Source organism: Amblyomma mixtum, chromosome 7 (assembly GCF_055824585.1).
Source record: "Amblyomma mixtum isolate Tamu chromosome 7, ASM5582458v1, whole genome shotgun sequence".
NCBI classification, from domain to species: domain Eukaryota; kingdom Metazoa; phylum Arthropoda; class Arachnida; order Ixodida; family Ixodidae; genus Amblyomma; species Amblyomma mixtum.
This window is the reverse complement of record NC_143018.1, coordinates 58,339,517-58,359,319: the sequence shown is the minus strand read 5'-3', so window position 1 is coordinate 58,359,319 and position 19,803 is coordinate 58,339,517. Positions and strand designations below refer to the sequence as shown.

Genomic DNA, 19,803 nt, shown 5'->3' with positions numbered 1-19,803 from the left:
TCCAACAATTGACAGGTTAATGACACAACACGATGGATAGAAATACAATAATATAAATATGAAATAGCCTAATTAACCTTTCTAGTTAGACCGCATAAATCAATAAAACCGAGAACGAAATTGGTCGAGTTGGGGAATCGAACCAGGGTCTCCGGAGTGCGATACGAGCACGCTAGCCACTCCGTAATGCCAGCTGAATGGTTTGGAATGAACAAAGGCGCGTCTAGCTAATACGGCGTCTTCGTTCACTCCCATCTTCCCCCTTTCCCTTACGGCGAGGTGCAGGTGTCCACCCAGATATGCGAGAGAGATACATTTCCTTTCCTCAAAAAATAAATTTACCGTCCAGCAAGGCGTACAGCCGAATTGGCGATGGCGTTCTGTGGACTCCCTGGCAGCGTTGCAAGACGCTGTCGCGTTCCACTCTTACAGGCGAAGCTTAACATGTTAACCACACATCAGTAACACACGCAGACAGCCAATGGACGCGTCATTCGCTGGCAGCACTTGATTCATCATTCACAACCACATTCTTAACGTACGCTCCCTTGCCGCACATGCCAAGGACGTACACCACGATCACATTCTGCGCCATTCCTCTGTACTTTGCTTTGCTGAAACCTGGATGGATCCCGAAGAGCCTCTCGAAATCATAGATTTCCTATACTGCTGTGGTGCTCGCAGAGACCACAACAGAGCGGCGGGAGTCGCTATCTACTTGCGCACAGCTCTCTGCAATACCAGTCGAAATGTTTGGCACGTCACATGAAGTTGGCGAACTGTGCGCCGCAAAGTTGCCCAACGGCTTGCTGGTAGTATAGCTGCCTACTTCGCCCCTACCGCACTCACGAAAGACGTCGTGCACTTCCTGCAACTCGCATTAACCGTCCATCGATCCACACCGATGTTAGTAGTGGGGGACTTTAATGTTGACATAAAGACAAACAGCAATTTCCTAACACTTATGCGGGAGAACATCCCGTTCCTCTCGCTCGTAACGCGTCCCACGGCTGTGACAACCTCGCGAGGCACTTGTATAGATCTCGTCTTTGAGAATCAAGCATTGGTGTACCAAGTCGAACATATATCAGTCTATTTCTCCGACCACAAAGCTTCCTTCATGACTGTCAAGAACTGTTAGTGGAGTCTTTGTTAAAGGAATACGTGTGAAAAATAAAAAAAAAAATTCTGTGATAGCGCATACATGTGTTGCTCGATTTCTTTGCCTCAATCTATCGAAAAGGTGAAACAGCTTATTTGCTACGCTCAAATTTCGCATTAGGAAGTAACGTAATCGTCGGTAATTTTTTCATGAGGTGATCCACAAGACATCAGGCAACTACATGGAGACGGCTGCGCTGGTTGAGCGGGCCGAGCAGGCAGCAAGAACCAATGGGATCCTGTACCTAGGAACACCACCTGCTGCTCAAGACCCCAACCCCTAAACCCCGTCCCATTTTGTGGAATAATGTTTTATACTACTACTACTACGTCCGCAGCGGTCGATTTTGTGTGATGGTCAAATTTCGCCCATCACAGATGCGGAGGAGAGGGGCGGGACGCCATTGTACATCATATAATCGTAAACGCACTGCACTTGCGTAGATGGCCAATCGCAGACGCTCGATCCCGGCGCATAGAGACAATCATAATCCGAACAGAATGCACCACATCAACCCAGACCAATTCAAACCAGATTGCTCAAAATGTGGCCTGAGAGCTACGATGGAACATTTTTTGGGACTGCCTCGCAGACCTGCCGCCCGAAGAACTTCAGAAGCTTGTAGGCTACGCAAAAGTGGGAGGTTGTTTTCAGCACCGACAGAGGGCCATCTGGTGGGGTCGACAGAACCCATCACTTCCAATACCGATATTAGAAGTTTATGACTGACTGACCATGGAGAAACGCTGCTGCACGGCGCGACGACATGCTGTCACCTGAGCACAATGTAGAGACCTAACGCAGAGACTTCCCAGTACAGACGCGACGCAAGCACTGCCATTATTGAGGCGCAACAGCATCGTGCAATAACCTGACCTCGCGACTCGCTCACATTACCGACACGCAACAAGCAGGAGCCTCGGAGTCTGGGAAAAGCGTTCGCTACCAGCCACGTCCATTACCGTCTTCTCGACGTGCAGCCCTAAAAGCACGAAAACGAGGAACGAAACGCCGATAAGAAACGCGAGGCTCACCGGGACCTCGAAATTCGCGCTTGCGACGCGGAGCAAGGACGTCAGGTGCGCGCATGTCCCGAAGTGATACTCAAAAATACTCGGAAAGGGCCATTGAACCAAATACTTGGAAAGGGCGATTAAACCAAATACTCGGAAAGGGCGATTAAACCAAATACTCGGAAAGGGCGATTAAACCGAATACTCGGAAAGGGCGTCCGCACTCTGCTAACGCTCACATTCGCCGCATTCATCGACGCCCAAATTGTTTATCAGGAAATCAAAGGAAATTAAAGGCACACTAAAACTTTTGAACCCCTCAACTAAAGGCGCAGTAAAACTTTTGAACCCCTCAACAACGCCGTGAAGGGAGGGAGGATGTTGGAAGTGAAAGAGGAGAGGTGCCGAAGTGGAAAGCTGCCGAATAATTTCGACCACGTGGGGATCTCTAACGTGCACTGACACGTGGAATTTCGCCTGCACTGAAAGCGGCCGCCGCAGCAGGGATCGAACTCTGGTACTCCGGCTCAGTAGCCGAGCGCTTTAACCGCTGAGCCACCAAGGCAGCGGCCAGTATGATCATCAGAGCCGCTACAGGCAAGGGCACGCGCTGGGGAGGCTCGCGTCCGAGGCCACGTACCCAGGCAGGCGTTCGTCTGAGACTGACGTCATACAAGGCTACTAGGCGGTGAAGGGAAGGAGCCATGCCTTGATGGCTCACGAGTACGTAACGAACTAATGAACGGCGCTTTAATTCTCGCTGAACACAGAGACCGTTTGTGGCGAAGCTCACACCCGTGGATGCGCTACGCGCCAACGAACTCTACCACTAGAATAGATGTAATAGGTAACAGTTTACGGGACACGAAAGGCATTCACATTGAAAGGGTCAAAAAATGAGCGCTACTAAGGCGCGGCTAACATTCTCAGGAAATTCCGCTGTGGTAGGTAGGGTCGCGGTGCAGCGGCGCAGGTGCTTTGTTCGAAAAGGGCTAAGTCCGCCGACACCACGCCGAGTCGTCCTGACACGGTCCTGTCAGGTCAGCTCAGCATCGTTATCATGATACGGCTGGCTCCCGAAGCGGCGTCCTCGGATTCGAAAAGCTCGAACAGTTGGCTCGGCCCGGCTGGCTCCTGCGGAAGCGACTACTGACCAATGCAGCCCAGCACAGTCTACAGGCCCCGGCTGCTGGGCCCCAAAATCGGAGTCTGGCTCGGCCGCACGCGCTCGCTACCTCGTGCAGCACTCCCTTTCTCTCGCGCGCTTTCTGTTCCGAGCCTCACCCTCCCTATCCCTTCTCCCCGGTCATGCACGCGCTGCAGTGCTCTGCATCTCCCTCACCTTCGCCTGCCCTCTGTCTTCTTTCACTCCCACTTCCTCCCTTCTTCTACGGTGCGGTTCGGGTGTCCACCGAGATTACAGAGAATTACTGCGCCATTTCCTTTCATCAAAAAGCGTTGCCCCCAAAGGGCAAGGCATCGCGCCGAACGGGTGGTGGCGTTCCGTGGACTCCCTGGCAGCGCTACAACACGCTGTCGCGTTCCACTGCTAAAGTCGAAGCTTAAGCGTCATTAATTAGCAGTTAATTAGTATTTAGCCATTAATTATTAATTAGCCATTCATTAGTAATTTGTCATTACTTAGTAATTAGTACTTGATTATGTGTGACGTCATCCTGTGGTGACGTCACCAGTGTCACAGAGGCAGTCAAAGTGGTGCGGAAAACGCTTCCGCCTCTACGCACTTTAGACAGCCAAAGTGCGCTCTGAATTTTTTTCCCATCTCCCCTACTCTGCACCCTGACGCAGTTGCAGTGTAGCAATTAGCTCGGTGAAGTTACGTGCGCCAGTAGATTTTCCTTTCCTTACCAAACCACTTTTTCTCTCTCTCCACGGCGGTTGTTTCTAAGGCACACACGGGCACCCGGGTGGCTCATCAACTTGTTAAAGGACCCCCGGTCGTCTTAATCACTCCGGCGCCCACCATTATGACGTCCCTCATTGCCCGTGTGTCGCTCTGAGACGTTAAAAACCCTTATGCCACTTCCCTGCATATAGGATCCCTCTCAGAGACATTAAGCTAATTAAGGCGGATTCTCACCAAAGTACATCGATCAGAGACATTAAGCTAATTAAGGCGGATTCTTACCAAAGTACTTCGAACGCGCTTAGGACTACAGCGTAGTAGCAACACTGAGAAGACAAGGACAAAATCGGGTGCTGGCCCGAAAGACGCGGGTTCGATCCCGGCCGCGGCGGTCGAATTTCGACGGAGGCGAAATTCGAGGCCCGTGTACTCTGCGATGTCAGTGCAGGTTAAAGCACCCCGGATGGTCGAAATTTCCGGAGCCCTTCACTACGGCGTCCCTGATAGTCGAGTAGCTTTGGAACGTTAGGTTTGGTTTGGTTTATGGGGTTTAACGTCCCAATGCGACTCAGGCTATGAGACCAGACGCGGCGGCCGAATTTCGATGGAGGCGAAATTCTTGAGGCCCGTGTACTGTGCGATGTCAGTGCACGTTAAAGAACCCCAGGTGGTCGAAATTTCCGGAGCCCTTCACTACGGCATCCCTCATGTCCTGAGTTGCTCTGGGACGTTAAACCCTAATAAACCAAACCAAACTAATCAGGATATGAGAGACGCCGCAGTGAAGGGCTGCGAAAATTTCGACCACCTGGGGTTCTTTAACGTGCACTTACATCGCACAGTACACGGGCCTTTAGAATTTCTCCAAAGAAATTCAACCGCCGCGGCCGGGATCGAACCCGCGTCTTTCGGGTCAGCAGCCGAGCACCATAACCACTGAGCCACCACGGCGGGTCTTTGGGACGTTAAACCACCATAAACCAAACACAGGTACTGCGTTTGCGCAAGCACAGTGTTTGCGCCTTGAGTTATTTTCTTGTCTTGTCCGAGTTGCTACTGCGCTGTAGTATTAAGTGCGCACAACCAATTAGCCAGCTATTACGTAGCACTTCGAACGAATGGTAAATAGACAATTTTGTCATAATTGGCCAATGGAACGCGCGAAAAGGAAGCAAGGAAAAAGACGATGGACAAGACCGAAGGATGTGAGGCGCGAGACATATTGCGAAAATTCGAAGGACAGCACGAAAGTACTTTCAGCTATACGCAGAAAATAAACACCTTCTTCAGATACAGAAACGTGCTTCCAACAGGTTACGCTCACCTGAAAACTCAGAGACGCTGCCGTCAGTGTAGGGTGCAGACAGGCAGCCAGGAGGGTCCGATGACGTGGACATGGTACGGCTCGCTTAGGCCGCTAAGGATGCTTCGATGCCAACGGAAGCGCAGTCATCGAGGTACCCGAGAACCGCTGCACGAGTAGGGGACGAGTCACCTGAGACCTCCTGCACAGACGCCGGGAGTAAGTCAGCAGGCCTTATCTCGTACGCGTAGCCATGCAGATTCGCAACCTCGAACGTCTCCGGAGCGCCTACCTTCCACGAGAGCCGTGGCTGCCTGCGTCCGACACGTAGGCTCGCTACTGTCCGTCTGCTGCGTCGCAAGAAACTTGCTGGCACGCGCCACGCGGCCTAGGGGTCACACCTCCTTCTCTCCTTGCGGATTGGTCCATCGTCGCCGTCTTCGTAGGCCAATGATCATAAAATAACGCCAACAAGAAAGCGCCATCGTTTGTCATCATGGTCGACAAATTTGCATTTTAAGCTAACGAGAGTTCTTTCTATACCAGCGATGAAATCTGAATACATCTCGCGACTCAACAGCTGTGCAGGAAACAGCGTCCCTAGTTGGTAAGCTTCTAGAGATAGCAACACCGAATTAATGGGGTGAGTTTTATTTATGGGACACAGTCCACACTCTTCTGAAATATATTTAACGAGTTTCTGCTTACAATATTACACGCGGCTTCAGTAACTCTGCAACACGATCAATTACCCACTAATGCGCCCTAGGTATTATTGTAGCGCTACATTGGCCGTACTCTCGCCGTTTCGCTGTGGCCAGTGGACACATCGCGAGCTGAGTCGTTGCCTGGCAACCGCCGCAGCTGGCAGCGGCGTCAGGCATGACGTCAGAGCGGCGTCTGGCGTGACGTCTGAGAAGGAGCCGGTGAAACCGCGTTGCAACAACACAGGAGGAGCCGGCGTTGCATAGTATATATTGAAGGGGGTGGCTCGGTGGGATTCGTCGCCAGATATGGAAAGTGAGTGGGAGAGACTGAAAGAAGCTAGGTTTCGTCGACTGGCCCCCTGGGACAGTGGACACTTTAGTCGCGCTTTAAGCTACGAAAACGATGAAGAGCGGCAGCTTCGCAGGCAAAGGCGCATAACTGGGCCCTTGGGACAGTGGGCACCTTATTCGCGCTTTTAAGGCGAAAGCCTTTAATGCCTCATACTGTCGTGGCCAAGACGTGATAGCAAATGTGTCCGCGTTTCGGATGCATGCCCTAATGGGAATATGCCAATCAAAAGCCAATTGATACTTAATAGGGTGTAATCGAGACATCGGAACATGATATACAGAGATTTCATGATTATATCATTTTACTTAATGACTAACTGTTAATTAGTAGTAGTTAAGAAGTGGGACTGTGCACTGCACCTGTAACTTCACACTAATTAATCAGTGTACTAGTTAAGGTCACGTTAACTATCACTAACCCTACATTAACTAGTATCACGAGATATGCAAGTCAAGTTTAACTATCATTAATCATCATTAATAGTTAAACGTTTCTAGACGTTTCATAGACATTGTGTCGAACATTCTGGAGAGCCATCGCATGACAAGTGAGTGACAGGACATGATCGATGACATTAGAACAATGGTAAAGACCAATTAGCCTAATTAACCTTTCTAGTCAGACCACATAAATAAATAAATAAAACCGAGTAGGGAAATTGGTCGAGTTGGGGAATCGCACCAGGGTCTCCGGAGTGCGAGACGAGCACGCTAACTACTATACCATGCCAGCTAGATAGTTTGAATGAACAAAGGCGCGTCTAGCTAATACGGCATCTTCGTTCACTCCCATCTTCCTCCCTTCCCTTACGGCGAGGTTCAGGTGTCCACCGAGACATGCGAGAGAGAGAGATACATTTTCTTTCCTCAAAAACCAATTCACCGTCTAGTAAAGGCGTAGAGCCGAATGGACGATGGTGTTCTGTGGACTCCTTGGCAGCGTTGCAAGACGCTGGTTTAAGGCTTTCCCCTCACCGCACTTTAGGTCAACAAAGTGCCCCCCTAATTTTTAGCTACGTGGCGGTAGTGACAGGTGTGCGCTGCATGCGTAGGCATTGACAACTGTGTGGCAGAAACGTCGCCGTTCATTGTGTTCATTGGCGTTGGTGTTCACAACGTTTTAGGCGCATAACTGCCTCCCTGGGTCAGTGGACGCCTTAATTGCGCTTTGAGGTACGTGGGGTGGTGAGAGAGAGATGTGAGCTGCATGCGCTAGCGCTGACGACGTTGTAGCAGACACGCGGCACAGCAGCAATAGGCCGCAGCGTTCATTGGGTGAGCAAACCCTCGCGATCAACAAACCTGCTGTAGGGTGGTCGCGCTGTCTATCGAGTGTCCGGAACACACACAAGGTTACAGACGTTAAGCCGCATATAGTTGTCCGATACACCATAGCTTTCGCTCTCTAATCAGATTCAACAGTAGGTAAACCACAGCTATTTTTTTAAGCGAAAGCTTCACTACGGGACCTCGGGCTTCAATCGCGGACCATGCAAATTTGACCTTCAAATGACCTTGAGCTTCGAAAGCAAAGGAAAGGCGCATAACTGGCCCACTGGGACAGTGGACACCTTAGTCGCTGTCAGTGCACGGTAAAGAACCACAGGTGGTCGAAATTTCCGGAGCCCTTCAGCGTCCCTCATAGCCTGAGTCGCTTTGGGATGTTAACCCTAATAAACCAAACCAAACTATAGTCACGCTTTAAGCTACGAAACCAATGGAGCGGGAGTTTGGAAAGCAATGGAAAGCCGCACAACTGCCATCTTGGAACAGTGGACACCTCAGTCGTGCTTGAAGCTACGTGGTGGTAGTGACAGAGGTGCGCTGAAAACTTTGGCATTGACAACATTGTGCCAGAAACGCGGCGGTGAAGCCATAGGCCTTCGGCGTTCGTTGTGTTCATTGGCGTTGGCGTTTTACACTCCGACCATTTTAAGGAAGGGAAATGCGCATAACTGGCTCCCTGGGGCAGTGGACGCCTGAATCGCGCTTATAGGTACGTGGGGTAATGAGAGAGAGATGTGGGCTGCATGCGTTAGCGCTGACAACGTTGTGGCAGACACGCGCCAGTGCTGTAATAGGCCGCAGCGTTCATTTAGTTTTATTGAGGTTAAACGTCCCAAAGCGACTCAGGCTATGAGGGACGCCATAGTGAAGGTCTCCGGAAATTTCGACCACCTGGGGTTCTTGGGTGAGCAAACTCTCGCGACCAACCATTAACTGCCACCCGCCCGGGTGGCAGGGTGGGTGCGCTGCATATCCAGTGTCCGGAATGCACTCAACGTTACAGCCGCCAAGCCGCTTATAGTTGCCCGATGCGCCATAGCTTTCGCTCGGTAACCAGGTTCAGCAGTTGTTGAACCTCAGCAATTTGTCTCTAAGACGGCAAAGCACACGCCTGCGATCCGCGAAGGCACGTAGAACCCGCTTCACACTAACGACCGCATTAGGTCATGCCTTTTTTGCCCACATCGTCAGCTGGCTGTTCATCCTCGCACTTCTTTGCGCGTTCACAGCCATCTGGCGTTCCCCGGCACACCGAACGCAGGTGCGACAGCTCGTTCGCTGCTGCTGTCGCGCCGTACCGCTGAGCCATTTATGACACGCATTCTACGAATGCCTATCGAGCAACCACAAGTACTGAACAGTCTATAGCTGTTAAAAGTTAACAGCATTGACTGTCTTGCCAATTAACCTGCATTGCTTACGTTTGTGGCTCCCGAGCACCACATCGACGCCACCGACAATCTGAGGCTATAGACGCCGACGACTTACAAGAATACACATGAGACCAACTTCAACAAAAGATATTACATATCATATATTATCTTCTCGTAGCCTACAGAACAATATATCCGCGAAACAAGACACCAAATTTTTAGAGAAACTGTAATAAGACAACTTCAGAGCAATCGACAGATCAGCGAACGACTCATTCAATATGCGAAAAAATCTTACAATCGTCATAACGACGCAAAAACAAAATATAGAAGCGACATCGTTCCTGGTCCTTGGCGAATCACTATATTAGGGAGCCGTTACAGGATGAGGTGGAAGAGGCCGTTCCATCAGAAGCTGCCGTCCTACTATCTGGTCAGCGCCACCTCGGAGGCGTCCTGGTCGGCGTGTAGAACCGACGGCGCACGCCATCCCAAGGGCGCTACATTCCATCATTCCTGGATAGCCGCTTGGGCGCGAAGGCCAGCAAGGTAACCATCAAGGAAGAAAAAGCAGCCGTGACCATGCTCGCAGGAGTAACCAACGCCGGGGCCGCCACACAGGAACCGCTGCCAGCGTTCCGGCAGAGGATAGGTCGAGAGGCCTCGCAGGTGCGGGTCACCACGGCAACGTCGCGTTCCCGGAAGCCCTCCGCGTCCAGCAGGCGGACGTATCTCTGCCTCAAGCACTGGGCGTAGCACCCGGCGCAGTCAGTGAGGCGACTGGACGAGACAGTCGTTTGTGGACACAGCAGCTCGCAGCAGGCAGGGGGCTCCAGGAAGCACGTCGGTCGCCGCCAGTCCACGCCATTGTCGGAGCCTGACGGTATATACTGACGGAATGCAGGCGCCCTCCTGCCGTACCACCTGCGATGACATCTCGTGCAGCGTCTACAGTCGATGACGTTGAATACGGTGGCATCTTCAACAGGCCTAGCTCCTGGGAATACTGAAACGACGTTGCTGATATGTCTGTACCGACGCGTACAGCTCCCGCCTTCGAAGGAAGGCAGAGGGAAGAAGCAGCAAGAAGAATGTGGTTCGATGATGCGGCGCTTCAGGTCACTTAGGGCCGACGCTGGGCGAAGGAAGCTTCGAGAGCCAGGTCCGAGCTGGGCGTGTGCGCATGTGCGAGCAGAACGATGATGATGTCATACCCATATACCACGGCGATTGGTCGGAACGCTACCGCGAGCCGATCCAATACCTCCTAGAAAGTCTTTCTAGGAGGTATTGGCCGATCCGCGTGAAAGCCTGCTACTGCGATTCTTTTAGAGCGCAGCTCTTTGGCGTCCGTTCCGGGTGGAGTATCTGATCTCGCTTCGGCGAGCGCGGCTTCGGCCGCTTATCTGATTTTTGCAGCAGCGTCCGCTCCGGCGGACGCAGTTGTTGCTGCGACGCGCGTCTTTTCTTGCCTTTTTTCTTTCCTCTGATCTCTTACCTCTCCTCTATCTGCACGTTGGCAGCGGTGGTGGCTTGGCTAGAGCCAGTAGCAGGCCCGTGCAATTTCCTTTTCATCCTTCTCTCAGTCACAACAACAACAACAACAGCGTCCGTTCCTGGGTTTCGCGTCGTCGTTGTCGTCGGCCTCGTAACCAGCTTCGCCCCCCTTTCATCCCCCCAGCGCTATCGGCGTCAGCGGCATCAGTCAGTCGCTGGTATCTCTTCCCTCCTCCCTTTATCGTGTTGTCCGCTTGCTGCGCGCGCTTCTGCTCCCATCGTTTGCCGCTGGGTGTACACGCCGCCCCCCTCTTCCTGCGAGTCTCCGGTTGTCAAAGCGCCGGCTCGAACTTAATTCCTTTCTTCGCTCCTCCTCCAATGCAACCCCTGTGCGGTGGTAATCAGAGAGCCAGATCGGTGGCGGCGGATCTGTATATGTGCACCGCCCGAGCCGAAATTGCGAATACGTGTGAAAAAAAAAAATTCTGTGATAGCGCATACATGCGTTGCTCGATTTCTTTGCCTCAATCTATCGAAAAGGTGAAACAGCTTATTTGCTGCGCTCAAATTTCGCATTAGGAAGTAACGTAATCGTCGGTAATTTTTTTTAATAAAAAGTTTTCTCTCTCTCTCTCTTTTTCTTTGATTTTTTCATTTAGTCACGTGTGTTTTTGTTTTACTGTTGCTTAAATCAACTACGTGGTTTTTTATTGCGAAAGCAATACTGCTAGCACTTTTCTGCCGTCGGTGGAGGTCGTTCCTTCGCTCCGGCGCAGCTGCGGCGCACGACCACGTGACAGCGTGACGTCACGACCAGAGGAGAACAGGGGCCCAAACTCGTCTCTTCGGCCGTAGTCGTTCCTTCGCTCGGCGCGGCGGCTACCACGTGACGGCCTCCTCGGCCCGCCGCGTGAGGGCGCTCGCTAGGAGAGGATAAACGGGGCGCCGCAAGCGCGCTCCGCTTAGTCATGTCTGAGGAGTTGTACCAGGCGTCGCACGTGCTGCGCGTAAACGCCCGCGCCGTGCCGAGGAGACAGATGAAGAAAGGCAAGAGCGGTTGGCTAAGCAACGCACCTATGCCGCAGAATGGCGAGCCCGGCGGCGTTCTACAAGTTCAGTGAGCGAGAGTAGTTTCATGGACTCTCTGAATGCCGAATAATCGTCTATGAGTAGTGCAGAGCGATATAATTACCACAGAAGAAAGCAAAGCAGAATGACATAGAATGTCAGGCAGTCAGCCAGGGAGCTATTGCTTTCGCAATCACTCAGGCTTAACCAGAGCTAAGCCACAGCTATTATTGCGAAAGCAATACTGTTTTTCGTTCCTTTCATTTCCGCGACGCCTTCATAACAACGATGAGTCAATTATAATAAATTATTTCTTTATGTCTCATATCTCGGTGGGCACCTCAACCGAGCCGTAAGGGAAGGGATAGAGGAGGGAGTGAAAAAAAGGTTTATGGGGGTTTAACATTTTTTTTTCTTCCTCTCCCTGCCCTTCTTGTGGTAGACCTCCCCCGGTGTTCCTCTCCCGTGTGCTTTTCTTTTGCCTTTACTATGTATACAGGTGAATGCCAACCTTTACCTCCCGATTCTTGGCCGATCCCCCAGTGTATGTGCCATTCTGTCAAAGGCTACAACTACAACATCATCATCCCAAAGCGACTCAGGCTATGAGGGACGCCGTAGTGAAGGGCTCTGGAAATTTCGACCACCTGGGGATCTTCAACGTGCGCTGATATCGCACAGAACACGGGCCGGGCGCCTTTTGCGTTTCGCCTCCATCGAAACGCGGCCGCCGCGATCGGGTTCGAACCCGGGTACTCCGGCTCAGTAGACGAGCGCCTTCACCACTGATCCACCGCAGCAGGTTAAGCGCCTTTCATTTTAAAGCGAAAAGTTTACTAGCCTGTCGGCGCCGATTTCGCTGTGTCTGCACGAATGACCTTTTACAGGAAGAGCGGAGCTGCGTAAGTAACGACGTGACGTATACCAGGCTCGCAGCAGCTGCAGCCGCGCGCTCCGCCGTCGCCTGTCTAGTGCACGTCCAGCTAGTGTCTCACTATGGACGAAGCAAGTCAGCCGGAGCCGACGTCCTCGAGAGTGGGTACTCGTAGACATCCGGTCAACACTGCCAACCGTGCAAGGGATTTACCAATCGATAGGGAACGCGCAGCCGAAACCAATGAAGAGCGAGACCCCCCCCCCCCCCCCCCCAGGAGAGTGGACACAGTCGCTCTTTAAGCAACGTGGCGGTAGCGACAGATGTGCGCAGCATGTGTTGGCACTAACGTTGTGGCAGAAACGCGGCACTGAAGCTGACCGTCGGCGTTCATTGCCGTTGACAACGTAGACTCCATTTTGAGCAAAGGAGCATAACTGGCTCCATGGGCATGCAAGTGGATACCTCAATCGCGCTTTGAGGTACGTGGTGTCTACCTGCAAAAAAAAAATCGCGCTTTCGCACATTATTTCGTGGCAGTGCTAAACCACCAGCCATATTTTAGGGCGAAAGCCTTTAATGCCTCATCGTCGTCGACAGAAGGCAGTCAGCAGAAGCTTGTCAGCAGAGGTGTCATGCTTTTGACGGGTGTCCACCGAGATATGCGAGACAGTTACTGCGGAATTTCCTTTCCTCAAATACAATTTTCATTTTCTTCATTATGGCCCCTCTTTCCCTTTCTTTCACTCCCACTTCCTCATTTCCTCTACAAACGGATGACGGGTGTCCACCGAGATATGCGAGGCAGTTACTGCGTACTTTGCTTTCCTCAAATACAATTTTCATTTTCTTCATTATGCCCCTCTTTCTTCTTTCACTCCCACTTCCTCTGTTCCTCTACGGTGCGGTTCAGGTGTCCACCGAGATGACAGAATTACAGCGCCATTTACTTTCCTCAAAAAGCGTTGCGTTCAAAGGGCAAGGCATCGCGCTGAACGGGTGGTGGTGTTCCGTGGACCCCGTGGCAACGCTACAACACGCTCTCGCGTTCCACTCCTAAAGGCGAAGCCTAGGCGTCATTAATTAGCAGTTAATTAGTATTAAGGCGAAAGCCTTTAATGCCTCATACCGTCGTTAGCAGACGCGTCGGCAGCCGTGTCGGCAGGAGTGTCGGCAGCCGTGTCGACAGACGCGTCGGCAGACGCGTCGGCAGATTCGTCCGCCTTTCGGCATCACTGCTTAAAAGGCTCAAGGTTCCAGCATGAATAAAGGCGCATCTAGTGAATGCATAGGCTTCATAAATAAAATAAAAGGAGTAAAGTAAAGAAAAGGAAAATAAAAATTGTAAAGAGGAAGATTTTTCAAAATTCACGTTTAATCCTATGAAAATTTTCTTATGCATACCACTACACCTTGGCCAATCCCCCCACGTGGGTATGTGCCATTATAAAGAGGTGAAGAAGAAGAAGAAGAAGAAGAAGAAGAAGGAAGATGCTTAGCAGTCGCAGCAACAGAACCGATGCGCGGCGCGAGGCGAGAAGACGACGATCGGCAGCTGAAGCAGCAGGACCCGTCCTTGCCCGCTCTAACCGGCCTTCACAAACAGTCATCTCTTGCCAATAAAGGCCGTTACATCTTGGTGGAGGTTGCGGGATCCCGTCCTGGAGCTACGTAACCGGACTATCACTACCCCCATGCCTGCCAACGCCAACCAGCCAGCCAGCTCTTCACCGGCACCCGTCGCTTGCCATGGGGCGCTCCGCCAGCGCGACCCTGCCGTCTTCAGCGGCACGGACGATCACGATGTGGAAGACTGGTTGTCCTCTTACGACAGGGTGAGCGCACATAACCGTTGGGACGACACTATGAAACTTACCAATGTAATCTTCTACCTAACCGGCGTTGCCCACCTTTGGTACCAGAACCACGAATCGGACTTTACCACCTGGACCGCATTTAAAACCAGCTTCTCCGACATCTTCGGCCGTCCTGCAGTACGCAAACTTCGCGCCGAGCAGCGCCTTCGCGTTCGCGCACAGCAGAGTGGTGAATCATACACCAGCTACATAGAAGATGTCGTCAATCTCTGCAAGCGCGTCAATGCGTCCATGGCGGAGGCCGATAAAGTTAAACACATTCTGAAAGGAATCGAAGATGACGCTTTCAATATGCTTGTGGGCAAAAACGTCACATCTGTCACCGAAATCTTCGACCACTGCCAAAGCTACGATGAGCTCCGCCGAAAGCGCGTTTTCACTCGGCAGCCCTCTGCACAGACAGACACAGTAACTAGCCTCAGCATGACGACAGAGGACAGCTCGCTACTGCTCCAGATCAAGCAGTTTGTCCGTGAGGAGGTTGCGCGGCAGCTGTCGCTTCTTCCGACTGTTTCGGGTCCATCTACCCTGACTCCGACACTTCAGCACGTGATCCGGGAGCAAGTGTGCGAAGCCCTGCCACCGGTTTCCTCCCAGCCTCCCGTCGCTGCGCCACTTACCTACGCCGAAGCAGTCAGGCGTCCCCGCCCAGACACGTTAGTTTCATACCAGCGTCCACCGCAGTCGACACCATTTCGTCCTGCCCGGCCACCACCGCAACGTTTCCGTCCATGGCGGACACCGGACAACCTACCCATCTGTTATGCCTGCGGCATTCCTGGCCACGTGATGCGTCACTGCCGCCGTCATGTTTTGTCCCCTGCTGCCGATACCGACCCTCGCGGTTACGCCTACGGCCCTCCCCAGCATTTTGATCGCACTTCGCCTTCTGAGACCACTGGTTCCTCCGGTCACAGCCCCTCTATTCGCCGCCGCTCTCCATCTCCGCGTCGCCGCTCGGTTTCCCCGATGCGCCGTCGTCCCTCTTCCCCTTCGGAAAACTAGTGCCCGCAGTTCCGGAGGCAAGAACTGCGTGCTCGTCGCCAAGCTCAAGACCTCGACTTTCTCCGTCCAATTTGATCACCGTTTCTGTGGAGGGCACCGATGCTTTTGCGCTTGTTGACACCGGTGCTGCTGTATCTGTACTCAGTGCAAAATTATGCCGCCAGTTACGAAAAGTGATGACTCCGCTATCTGGTTTTATGCTTCGCGCCGCTAATTCGCAAATTATCGCACCTTTGGGGGCCTGTACAGCCCGAGTTGCTATTCAGGACGTTGTGTACATTGTTGAATTCATCGTCTTCGCATCGCCGTCTCACGACGTCATCTTAGGCTGGGACTTTCTCTCCCAACATGAAGCTGTCATCGACTGCACTCGTTCCGAAGTCACCCTTCTTCCCTTCGGCGACGCCTCTGTAAACGCTTCCATTAATCCGTGCTCCAAGTTGACTGTTGCTGATGACGTCGTGATCCCGCCGTGCTCTGCTGTCCTCGTCTCTGTTCATTGCGACTCTGCATCCAACGGCCCTGTCATCTTCATCCCGTCCGACTCCTTCGCTTCTCGTCACTGTCTACCCCTGCCATTCGCCGTGCTTACCGTCTCAGCCGGCTGCAGCGCCATGCCCCTGACGAATCCATTCATGTGCCCCTCTACTCTTCTTCGCGGTGAATGCCTGGGACGTGTCCAACCTTTCGCCTCCGTCGTCGCCTGGGACCCTTATGAGGATGACTCCTGCCGCATGCAAGTGTCTTCACTTACTTCTTCCCCACCGTCTCCTGATTCCGCTCCCGAAGCCGTCTTTGCGCGCTCAATCGACGCGAATCTTTCGCCACCGGAGAAGACCCAGCTTGCGGCCCTGCTAGATAAGTTTCGGTCATCGTTTGACTTCTCTCACCACCGTTTGGGCCGCACCTCAGCTGTTACCCATCGGATCGACACTGGTGCCCACTCGCCGTTGCGCCAACGCCCATATCGCGTCTCGGCCACCGAACGCCAGGTTATCGACGCCCAGGTAAATGACATGCTGCAACGTGGCGTCATACAGCCATCGCACAGTCCTTGGGCTTCCCCCGTCGTCCTTGTCACCAAGAAAGATGGCTCTATACGCTTTTGCGTTGACTACCGGCGCCTGAACAAAATCACCCGCAAAGACGTCTATCCGCTGCCTCGCATTGATGACGCACTTGACTGCTTGCAGGGAGCTGAATTCTTTTCTTCTTTAGATCTACGTTCGAATTCTTTTCTTCTTTAGATCTACGTTCGGGTTATTGGCAAGTCCCGATGGCCGACGCTGACCGCTCCAAGACAGCCTTTGTGACGCCTGACGGGCTGTATGAATTCAACGTGATGCCCTTCGGACTATGCAATGCCCCTGCCACTTTTGAGCGGATGATGGACACAATACTGCGCGGCCTGAAATGGAAAATATGCTTATGTTACTTGGACGATATCGTTGTTTTCTCCCCAGATTTCCAGACGCACCTCGTTCGCCTGGAGCAAGTTTTGAGATGCCTCGCGACAGCCGGGCTTCAACTCAATTTAAAGAAATGTCGCTTCGCCGCTCGCCAGCTGACTATTTTGGGCCACGTCGTGTCGAAACAGGGTGTCCTTCCTGACCCATCAAAGCTTCGTGCTGTCTCTGAGTTCCCAAAGCCCTCTACAATGAAGGAACTTCGCAGTTTTATCGGCTTATGTTCTTACTTCCGACGCTTTATCCGAAATTTCGCTTCTATCATCGCGCCTCTGACTGCCCTTCTTCGTGGCAGTAGCGACCTATCAAGCTGGAGTCCTGCCTGTGACGAAGCGTTCATCACGTTGCGCCGTCTACTTACCTCTCCGCCCATACTGCGCCACTTTGACCCTGCTTCTCCAACTGAAATCCACACAGATGCCAGTGGCGTTGGTATCGGTGCTGTTCTTGCTCAACGCAAACCGGGGTATGCGGAGTATGTTGTTGCATACGCGAGCCGCACCCTGACGAAGGCAGAGCAAAACTACTCAGTCACCGAAAAAGAGTGCTTGGCGATCGTTTGGGCGATCGGGATTTCGGCCTTACGTATACGGCCGGCCTTTCGAGGTCGTCACGGACCACCATGCCCTATGTTGGCTGTCCTCCCTAAAAGACCCAAATGGCCGCCTCGCCCGATGGGCCTTACGCCTTCAAGAGTACGATATTCGTGTCATCTATCGCTCTGGCAGGAAGCATAACGACGCCGACGCTTTGTCTCGTTCACCTCTAGCCAATGAAAGTGCCTCTCCTCCCGCCATCGACTGCGCCTCCTTGTCATTGGACGATATGCTCAACGAGCAGTCTAAGGACCCTTGGATCACTTCTCTTGTACGCTATCTTTCAGACCGTTCTGCCGTGTCGGTACCGCGCGCACTCCGCCGTCAGGCTGCCCACTTCACTATTCATGATGGGATTTTGTACCGCCGAAATTATCTCTCTGATGGCCGCAAGTGGCTCCTCGTGATCCCTGGACATTTACGCTCACAAATATGCGCAGCCTTTCATAGCGACCCGCAAGCTGGTCACGGCGGTGCTTTCAAGACCTACAACCGGCTTCGCCTCCGCTATTACTGGCGCGGCATGTATAACTACGTTCGAAAATTCGTCCGTTCCTGCCCCGATTGCCAGCGCCGCAAGCCGGGTCATCACCATTCGACCGGCCCTATGCAGCCTTTGCCTTGCCCATCCAGGCCATTTGACCGAGTTGGCATTGACCTGTATGGACCACTTCCCTACACTGCCGCAGGCAACCGCTGGGTCATCGTCGCTGTTGACCACCTAACCCGGTACGCCGAAACAGCTGCCCTCCCAGCTGCTACGGCGCGGGATGTTGCAGCCTTCCTTTTGCACCATTTCATACTTCGGCACGGAGCCCCGCGTGAACTGTTGAGCGACCGTGGGCGGGTGTTCCTGTCAGACGTCGTTTCATCTCTTCTGCAGCAATGCAACATTACTCGCCGCACCACTACTGCCTATCATCCCCAGATGAACGGCTTGACAGAACGTTTCAATCGAACGCTAGGTGACATGTTGTCAATGTACGTGGCGGCAGACCATTCTAACTGGGACGTCATCCTCCCCTTCGTCACATATGCCTACAACACCGCTACGCAGAGCACTACTGGTTTCTCACCATTCTTCCTTCTATACGGCCGTGAACCATCCTCGCCGCTCGACACTATTCTTCCGTACCATCCTGATTCGTCGGAAACCACAACCGTATCTGAAGCCTCCCGCCACGCTGAAGAGTGCCGCCAGCTCGCCCGGTCATTCACGTCCGACGACCAAGGGCGCCACAAATACCGCTTCGACCACTCCCATGGCACAGACACTTTTCAGCCGCAATCCCTTGTTTGGCTCCGTGTGCCTTCTGCTGCACCAGGTCTCTCTACCAAATTGCTGCCAAACTACCACGGACCCTACAGTGTCCTTGAGCGCACTTCTCCCGTCAATTACGTCGTTGAGCCCGTGACGCCATCATCCGATCTCCGACGACGTGGGCGTGAGACCGTCCACATTTCGCGTTTGAAGCCATACTACGACCCCTGCGTCCTGTTGACCCCCTAAATCGCCAGGATGGCTCTTTTTCCTCCGGGGCCAAATGTAAAGAGGAAGATGCTTAGCAGTCGCAGCAACAGAACCGATGCGCGGCGCGAGGCGAGAAGACGATCGGCAGCTGAAGCAGCAGGACCCGTCCTTGCCCGCTCTAACCGGCCTTCACAAACAGTCATCTCTTGCCAATAAAGGCCGTTACAAAATAAACAAAAATAGAAAGAAAACAAAAATAAGATGTGAAAATAAAGATAAAAAACAATAAAATTAAGCAAAGGAGCAAAAATAAAAAACAATGAAAAATAAAAAGTAAATAAAAACAAACAGTGCACAATAAAAGGTTCCTTTATACTCTGCAAGTAATGCTTATATATATCCTCCTAAACCTATTCAATGCTTCCATTAAATCCGGCTGCGGAATAGCTATCTCCCTCTGAATCCCGTTTATGCAGGTTCGCTGACTCTTGTACAACTCTGGTCGAAACGGGAACAAGGGGCCAATAGGTCATGTCTCGGCACAGATAGAAACCATGCTCAAGGTTCTGCCATTTAAAATCGAAGATGACCATTCCATTCTGGTAAACACAAAGCGAAAAATTAGCAAAACTTCCTACTTTTTGGACTCAGTTTCAAAAGACATGCTTATGTCGTGGATCTCAACAGTTGTTCATAGCCAGACAGGGCTTCACAGGGGTGGAAAGCTGCTATCGCACCTGTAACGCATTTACAAACAGGATTAGGTTTGGTTTCGTTTATGGGGTTTAACGTCCCAAAGTGACTAAGGCTATGAGAGACACCATAGTGGAGGGCTCCGGAAATTTCGTCCACCTAGGGTTAAATCATCAATTTTTTTTCTTCAGAT

At 52.2% G+C, this 19,803-nt stretch overlaps 1 protein-coding gene across 9 annotated transcripts in view; it reads right to left on the bottom strand.

Annotated features, from left to right (window-relative positions):
• The window catches only part of LOC149336179 (uncharacterized), a 75,325-nt gene extending 68,408 nt beyond the window's left edge, over positions 1 to 6,917 (bottom strand). For 7 of the 9 annotated variants that reach the window (XR_016284166.1, XR_016284167.1, XM_089552708.1 and 4 more), the window contains exons 1-2: positions 5,638 to 6,917; positions 5,367 to 5,547 (exon numbers count right to left, since the gene is read on the bottom strand). The gene's annotated coding sequence lies outside the window, so the exon portion shown is untranslated. The remainder of the gene's footprint in view (positions 1 to 5,366; positions 5,548 to 5,637) is intronic. The other 2 variants (XM_089552703.1, XM_089552704.1) reach the window with 1 other exon arrangement.
• Between the last annotated feature and the right edge of the window lie 12,886 nt (positions 6,918 to 19,803).